Source organism: Alexandromys fortis, unplaced genomic scaffold, assembly GCF_014885135.2.
Source record: "Alexandromys fortis isolate MF-2015 unplaced genomic scaffold, M_Fortis_MF-2015_v1.1 scaffold_116, whole genome shotgun sequence".
NCBI classification, from domain to species: Eukaryota; Metazoa; Chordata; class Mammalia; order Rodentia; family Cricetidae; genus Alexandromys; species Alexandromys fortis.
This window is the reverse complement of record NW_026067998.1, coordinates 1,748,347-1,757,725: the sequence shown is the minus strand read 5'-3', so window position 1 is coordinate 1,757,725 and position 9,379 is coordinate 1,748,347. Positions and strand designations below refer to the sequence as shown.

General features: G+C 38.2%; 1 pseudogene; it reads right to left on the bottom strand.

Annotated features, from left to right (window-relative positions):
* Nucleotides 1-1,546: 1,546 nt before the first annotated feature.
* On the bottom strand, nt 1,547-8,620 carry LOC126512661 (triosephosphate isomerase-like; annotated as a pseudogene).
* Between the last annotated feature and the right edge of the window lie 759 nt (nt 8,621-9,379).

The window sequence follows — 9,379 nt, the reverse complement described above, 5'->3', positions numbered from 1 at the left end:
GGACAAAGAGAGACTAGCACAGAGCTTAATAGGTCTGTTGAACACTTTGTGCCCAGGGACAGACATGGTCCCTTCAGTAGACATATGCCACGGACCAGCTCAGTGGAGCCACTCAGACCGTGGGAGAAGCATGGTCTTGGTAACAGGAAGGCACAAGTTAGGTGAATGACAGACACAACACACAAGAGAGTGGTTGGAATCTGCTGTGATTTTACTGAATTCATGTTTTCATTATATAGTATTCAAACAAAGAACAAATCAGAAGGTCATGTGTCATCAGTTGGCACTGTATGAAAGCTTCGTTTAGTCACATCAGCGATATTTAAGAAAAGTGTATTATCAGGAACAGGTGTTAGACATAAAGCATCCTTCTAAGAGGAAATCTTGTCCTTGGGAATGTAAACCTCAGACAAGTGGTTTTATCTTATGAATAGAAATTTTCTGTCTCATTATTGCTATCATGGCCTTTCTTTTCCTAACCCTTTATTTCATCTTGTGACCAAATATACCTAATCAGTTCTCTGCACCTGTTGAACTATATTTTTAGTACCTTCTTATGCAGCAGACACCATAGGGATTGGGATCTAGCAAGCCTACCCATAAAGTTCAAAGTATAATGTAACAGTCTTTGTCCATTAACATTAACCCATCTGTTCCCTTGCTCATCATACACCCTGTGTATGACAAAGGTTCTGCTGTAGTCTTATACGTTCCTATATTGTGCTTCCCTATCCCAGAGCTGTTCCTGAAGAGATAATCCTTGTCTTGTAGATATATAGAATATCATTATTATAAAAGAGATTGTGCAGAGCCCATATCCCTCATAGCCAGCTAATCGAGAAACCCGTCTATGCCTCAGTGGTGGCTAATACTGGGCTGTCTGCCATTTACCTCCAGGAAGCCCATAGGACACGTAGCTCCTGTCCCGCATAATGACATATGTCATGTCACACAGACAACACTGGATTTGGTATGGCGGACATACACAAACAGAGTGTGAAACTCTTGGCAAGTGGCTGGGCATTATAATGTGGATCGTAACGTAGAGGCAGCGTTAGATTTTCTCTGCAATGTTTTGTAACAAAGAGAATTCTTAGGATGAGATTGGCACTTCAAAAATTATACAGATATGTAACATTTTACCTAGGACAAAATTACAAATTCTTTTTTTCCACCTTACATGTAAGATGGTTTACAAACACAATACTAGGGCTTTGGCACTGTGGGGGAGGGGGAAACATCCCCGACCTGCTTACCTGAAGGGATAGAATCAGTTCTACTCACTCCATCCTCCTGACCCCCAGCCAGGAAGTCACCTTGGTGAAATAGACGACATATTTTATTCTAACCATTGTATTGTATGGTTTAGGGATTGGTCTGGTCCCAACCATTATAGGGAGGTGTAAAAGGTTCAGGAAGGTGCAGTGTGGATTAGGACACAAGATGGGGCAGATGACTTCAGAAGCATGTGACTGGTCAGAACTGTTCCTAAGCTTTTGGGCAATCTAGTCCTGGCTTAGCAGAGGGTAGGGGACATGGACGGTGCTTATTGTTTGGCATTGATGATGTCCACAATTTCAGGCTTGAGGGAAGCACCACCCACGAGGAAGCCGTCCATATCAGGCTGGTTTGCCAGCTCTTTTTAGGTTGCTCCAGTCACAGAACCTCCATAAATGATTCGGGTGCTCTGAGCCACTGCATCAGAGACATTGGATTTCAGCCATCCCTGAAGCTTCTCATGCACTTCCTGGGCTTGTTGAGGGCTACAGTCTTCCCAGTAGCCCATACAGGTTCATAGGCCAGGACAACTTTGCTTCCGTCCTTCACATTACCCGTGATGACCTTGGTTTGCTTGAAAACAACCTTCTCGGTGATGCCAGCGTCTTTTTCACCTAACTTCTCCCCAGTGCAGGCGATTACTTCAGTCCCCTCGGCTAGGGCATGGGCTTCTTTCTGCCCAATCAGCTCATCGGACTCCCCCGAAGACATGCCTTCTCTCTGAGTGCTCCAACACTACCCATGCGGCTCCTAAGTCTTTGATCATGCCCCATTGGTCACTTTGTAGCATTTCTGCACAGCCACAGCAATCTTGGGATCTACCTTATGCCTGGTGAAGTAGATGTAGGCGATGGGGGGGGGGGCAGGGTGCACAAACCACCTCGGTGTCTGCTGGATTCAGGGTGCAAATGAGTTCTCCCAGGCACTTCTTCCTCCCATTCATCTTCCAGTTGCCCCCAACGAAGAACTTCCCGGAAGGCACTATTGGGCTGGGACTGTGTGGCTGAAGGTCAGTATGAGCCCCAAATTTCAAATTCAAAGAAATATATATCAACAAAAGCACCCTAACACAAGCGCAATGAAAAATTGCCCCAGACAAAAACAAAAAAAAAGGTACAGTCTTTGTTCTGATTAAAACAATCACAAGATCAAAAGCAATAAATATATTCCTTTAATGAAAGTAGCTAATGAGATGGGTCTAATAGCAAATAAATAAGTTACATCCATTTACAATTACTTTTCTTTAGTGTGAGATAGTCTATTTTAAATTGCATACATGCAATTAATGATAATTATGAAATAAAAGCTCACATTGGTATCTTTGTATTAAAATTAGGGAAGCATTTTATTTCTTTGTAATCTTCTTTATTAATTAAAACAATGGATATAAGCTTTTCATTTGTGGTGACAAATTGTTGCTATTGTTAGAAGGAGTGGCTAGTAGGATTTTCTAATCAGTGGGGAGATAGAACCAGGAAGATGTAAGGCTGGAGCTACTGTGTGTATTTATATTTAGGAGCATATTGGCAGCCAGGTAAGTACTATCGGATGCATCTATCAGTAATGCAATAGAAGCTATGGTGCAGAAATGAGAAAACTCCAGTGCCAAAAGGGGAGGAAGAAGGATGGTAAGTAAAAACAAGGGAAAAGTCAGAACATAGCAACTGGAGAGCCAGCATGGTGGAGAGTGGTGGCAAGGGGTTCTAGATAGATTCCAGAAAACAACAGAAAGTCAGATGTACAAATGAGAGCAAGGCTGGAACCACAATAGCAGACGTTGGGTCTGGGCTGTCAATCTTGTTCTAGAACATTGGACAGAGCCTTCCCTAGCCCATTAGTCAGGATTGCTCTTTGAAGGCTGAAGCAAAGCTGCCAACACAGAGTTCAAAGCTCTTAGCTATAAAGAAAAGTAGGTGGCCCAGGACAAATGATTTTTTTCAGTCAATGCCTATATGTGATTATCTGCATAGAGTCAGCTCTATTCACAGTATAAAATGTATTTTTCATTTGGCTGAAATATACAAGCATGTAAAGATGTCAATGAAACTTGAGCCAGAAGTCACACTTGTTCAATTTTCTCAATACTGAAATGTGGTGTATTTGCAGAACACATTTCAAAACATTATTCCAGGACTCTTTGGTTGAAATTCAAATGTCATAGCTGCCTTTTGTATTAAAGGTTGAGACATGTTTGAGTTACGCATCTGGGCTGGTACTTTTGTGGGTTGATAGTTATGTTTAATAGTTCCAAGACTTAATTAACGTGTTTCCTTTTACTCCTAATCATTGATAAAGCTCTTCAAACAGCCTAACTGGGTTTATCATTAGGGTTATGGCACAAACTCATCCTCTCCAATAAAATCTATTTTTGCTGTTGTTTGTCACTACATTTTAATAACTTTTCAAACAGCTTTCAACCCATGTGTTAATGCCAGCAAACAACTAATGTTTATTTTTCAAGTGTTATATCTTTAGACACCCTCTCAAAATATGTCCCTAAAATTAAGTTTACTGTCTCTTAAATGCCACGTCTAAAATACTTAAATAGCAAAACAAAAGTAAAAAGCTTCATCTGCTTATAGATTTTCTGATTCACGGGTGTTCTCATCTCATGAATTAGAATGTTAAAATAACTTTCACAGGTGTTGTCAAAAACATTTAGCGTATAATCGAGTTAAAAAATGAGTAAATTAGTAAAATATTGTAGAGAAGTATTGAAGCCGTAGCCATGGAAAAACCTGATGTGGAAGTATTAAAATATAATCAGAAGATTATATAATTTTTAATGAATTTAATTATAAAATATATTATAAAACCCTGTAACATTGCATTTCTTTTTTGATATTTAACAGTGCTGGGTATTTTTAGATATCTTCTAAACAGGAAAAAAGTTAGCAATGTCTGAAGATGTTTCTGGTGAATATTAATAGCTGCTTTGCTATTATATTTTACTTGAAAAGTAAATGACATTGGTGACATCCAAAAATATGTCATTTTTCAGTGCCTTTCTTGGTAGGAAGAATAAGCTTGGCATTAATTGTCAATAGAATATTCAGTGGTTTTTAAGGATTTACAGAGCGCCATCTATCTGCCTCTCCTCAGAGCCCATTTATGCAGCCATTCCATGAATAATGGCATTTTATTTCAGTGGTAGTTTACTCATTTGGCTATCCAGTCAAACATTAGTCTGCATTAAGCTTTATTATCTGTTTTTAGATGTTATATTTCTTAGGTTTAAAACTATATTCTTGGTCATTTTCCAAAACTCAATACCATTTTAAGATCAAGGGTTCCTGCCAAAGCCAGGAAATTTATAATGAAGTGAATTCTCTCTGGCCTCATTAAATGACAGTGGTTCCTAGTACTTAACCAAAATTGTAAATGTATCCTTTTCTTTGATTGATAAATAAGGAGTCATATCCTGAGATAAATTTAAAGTCCATGCCTGTGAAAATTCTTTTCCAGGATATTCCAGCTGCTCATTTTGCTCTGAATAAGAAATTTATGATCAAAAGAGATTTAAATATTAATTAATTACACTACATGGCTTGATGAAATAGACAGCTACCTCCATGTGGAAAGGATAAGAAAAATAGATTGCTGGAGAAATTAGCAGTAGGTACAGGAAAAGCAGTCTTTTAGAAGTCATTTGGAATTTTATCATCAAATAACATATGTCTTGATGTGGGTGAGAATCAACAAGAAAATGTTTTTCACGTTGTAATGAAAGCTTTTCTTTATGTATTTCAAGATGCCTTTTCATGAATGATGAGAAAGAGAGATAGCAGCGCTAATGAGACGCATACTGATTGCCTGGGATTGTCTCACTTTGCTAACCTGTCCAATCTCATGGAGTTTTGTCTCTTCATCTAAACAGTCCCTAGCAGAGAAAATTGTCAATAATCAGACTAAATCAAGGTAGAAAATTGATGCTTTTTGGACACTTAAAGCAACATAGGTCATGATGCCCTTCAAGAGCTCACTAACAAGATGATCCACAGAATGTGCTGTCATTTCGGCTGTGGAGTGTCATTTGACCATTGTTAAAGCTTTTAAAAGATTCTAGCAGTAGAAAAGGCATTGTTTTTAGATTGTTACTGTCCTAGAAGTAACATTTTCTTCCTCATTCATCACTGTTTCCTACATTTCTATGTCAGTAACAAACAGCATTATATGGTTATTGTGGTGTTAAACAATTGGGAACAGTTTTATTCCTTTCTTCAAATTAATGTTGTATTAGGCAGTGTTCTCTAGAACAGAACTTATAGGATAAGTACACACACACATATATGTATATATACTCAAATGTATATATACATCTATAAATTCACATATATATGTATGCAATCATACACATATGCATATATGTATATACACACATATGTACACGTATATAGTTATATATACATATACATATATATTGTATGTGTGTGTGTGGTATTCACTAGAGTGGCTTACAGGATGTGATCCAGCTAGTTTGACAACAGCTGTCTCTCAATGGCAAGTCCAAAAATTCATAATGTTGGATGCTTCAACTGGTTGTAGGAATCCCAAACAAATACACTCTAGACCAGTGAGGGAATTAGAAAAGGACAGGCAGATAAAGAGCAAAAGCATGCCCTGTATATGAGCTGAAATGACAAAGTATGGCCCCGATTTAGGGTGGGTCTTCTGATCTCAAGTTACCTGATTTGAGGTGGTCTTCTACCTCAAATGACCCAGTTAGCTGAAAATCTCTTACAAGTGTGCCTACCACCTTGTGTCTACTTAATTCCAGATGTAATGAAGGGTTGGTCACACGTTAAGGAACACTACTGAGGATTCCTTTCCTACAGCATTGTTAATATAATTAACAATTGCATAATTCTGAGAAGAATGCAGTCTTGGGTTGAATCCTGACACAGTCCTGTGCAATTCAGATCGAATTGCTCCACCTCTCTCAGCCATAGCCCTGTAAACAGGTGAAATGTAAACTATGTACAGAGAGAGCTGATGAAGTTTCTGGGAGGACTTTGTAGGTGAGAACTATAAAGCATTGGCCCTTCCAATGTTACTCAGTTCAGAGAATCTTTCTCTTAAGGATATTATTCATTTTCCCGACTTGAATTTCATATTCTGAGAAATGCGCAAGGAAACTCAAGAACCTTAGGGTCTCACTTCCAAATATTCAAATCTTAAATATAATGCAAACCAAACAATAATACACACATATATCAAAATATTAAGACATAAATGAACTCCAAATGAGCATTTATTCTTAGACAACATATACAAACTGAGACTGGAAGAGAGGTAAGTTCTGTAGTTCCCTCATGTAGAATTTTCCATCACCATGGAGATATCTGTGTAAGCTTAGTAATAACTGTTTCTTTAAATTCTTTTATAACACCCTAGGGCTTGAATGTATAAACACAATTATAAAGCATATCTGAAGTGTGAGCTATAGTTGAGTCTATTTGTGACATGTGTTGTAAGTGTTAGGAAAGTGAGAGTCATGTCATGGTCTCAGGAGACACAGTATTTCGTCTCTGGTATGACATTTAGAGGGTTCTTCAGCTGCTGAGAAGCAACACATAATGAGGGACATAACTCTCACCTTGTAATCAGCAAGCGTGCAGCAGCACCGCTGCTGAAATCACACTGGATGCTTTGGTATCATGAGGGTACTGTCCTGCTACACAGAATGTTCCCTTACTTTAAATGCTCTTGAATCAGATTGCTCCTGATTCAGCAAGTGGTTCCTCCAAAATACTCATTGCTAAATATATCTAACAACTGTGTCATGCTGTTTAACGGCACATCTTACAAAGAGTTCTTCTAGAGTATGTGATTTCAGGGATAACCACTTTTGTATGGAATAACCAATTTGTCAGTTCATCCTTGGGAGAAACTAATTCTCCATCTCTCAGCAATCATTATCTGCATGTAGTTCTTTGTCTGTGGTGCGTTTATGTTTATTTGAGATTTTCACCTTCAAATGTATCATATCTATTGATACTATCGTTGTTCAGATCTTTTTGTAGTTGTATTATGGAGGCATCATGGATTTAGCTTTCGTGCAATTTTTAGGCGAAAAATCACAGAAGAACTCGTCTCATAGACGACTTCCTGATTCTCTGACTCTTACAATCTTTCTACCCTCTTCTCTGTAACATTCTCTGACCCTTAGGCACAGGAGTCCCTTTTCTAGGTGCATCCATTTGGGATGGGATATACACATTTAACTGGTCTCTGCTCTGTGACCTGTAGCTTTCTACAGTGCCATCTTCACACTGCCAACAGATCTGAACTTGATTCCACAGCCATCTCTCTTCAGACATAACCCATATCCCCCCTTTACCGTGCTTGTAACAAGTTATATTATTCATTCAATTTTTATTGAATGTGATGCAAATCCTGTCAGGTGTGATCCCATTATTCAAATATAACAAGCAACCATAGATTCAAAATGCTATATATTTTTTAAAATTTTTAAATGGCTGTAGGGATGTGAGAGCATTTTCAATAAAAACTTTAAAAAATTAATAAAATAAAGGTTCGAATATATAATAGAGATACTTGTCCAACTTTTGCATTTCATAAGTTAATCATATAACTTATGGCGACTCTTGGTCTGATTTGCTAATTAACGATCTGAGTTTTTTCTTATCACTATTTGACATAGGACTTATATAGCCCTGTCATTCTACCTTAAAATATAAGCTTCTTAACAGAAAAGACCTTAGTCACGAAACAACACAGCACACACTCTCTCATTTGTGCCTATTACTCAGGAAATTTTCTATAATCAGTGACTAGTTATGCATTTCTGAGGTTGCAAACTACAAACCGTGCCATCCCATCCCTAGTCCAGATAGCTAAATTAAAAATCCTGCTGGATGGACTTCAGTTACATTTTCTATCTGCATGTTGGAGTATCTGTCTAAAATAATTTTGGTTTTGGCACAATGGATATTAAATTGACAGTGTTTAGCCGGCAGGCTTAGAGGCTTATTAAGGAAGCTCCTGGAACATAATGAGAAATCTCTGTCATCAGCACACAAGTGGGTGCTTGTCTTCTGTCCTGTGGCAAAAGGGTATTCATTCAGATCATTTAAAAGCTGTACCAAATTATTTTGAAATAAATTAAAAAGAAGAAGAACTAGGATACAAGTGTCTTTCTTGGCTCTGGAGAGTCCATCCCTACCTGCTCTGATGCACACAGTGGCATTGTGCTTCTGACTTTGAAGGGGGCTTCATAGCCTGAGTTCTGTGCTGAGATCACATAGCTTGGCCTATCGTGATTCCTGTCTGTAGGATCAAAGGCGAACTGTAGATCAATACTGCTGACAAAGGCTTGCATTGTTCTCAAATATTTTCTCTGTACTGTCAAACTTTTCCACAAAAGGCAGGTAAAAAAATAGGGGGGATGCTTAGCAATGGTCAGCAATGGAATAGCTTTATCTGAGACCCATGTTTCTCTCATAAAGGATATTTTGTTAAGGAACCACAGTGGTGTGTCATCCCAGTGTGTGATTCTCCCCAGGGATGTTCTCATTCTTCTTTTCTGTGTTGAATTGTGAGAACATGTTTGAAAATGGTGAATGCACTTTGAGCAAAGACAATCGTCAAGTCAAGGATTTGGAGTATCTTTCTAAATTCCAGATGGTAGCATAGTGCCTTGGTAGCCCACATTGAAAGTAGTCCTCTATCAGTTGATGTCATGGGTTGCTAATGATAAATGGTGCAAGTAAATACACTTTGGAACAAAAGCTGTTATTGCCTCCAGCTAGAATCTCGCTGGATTTCCAAACCAATCCAGAAGCCCCAGGGAAACCTTCCATTTTTTGCTCTGTTCTCTGGTTTTTACTCTTTTGGTTTCAGCTTTGTCCTCATACTGTACTGGACTGAAATGCCACCTTTCTTTACCTTCTCCCAGCTGGCTTCTTCACTATCCAGACATATATGAAAGTGTTAGTTAACTTTCTTGAAATGATACAGTGTTTACTTATGATGTTTAAATGCATAGATTGTTTTCTCAAATAAGAACAGTTACCTGATAGTTTTTAGAGCACTTTAGATCTGTAGTTTTTTCTCATCATACTACTGCAACTATTGGTTT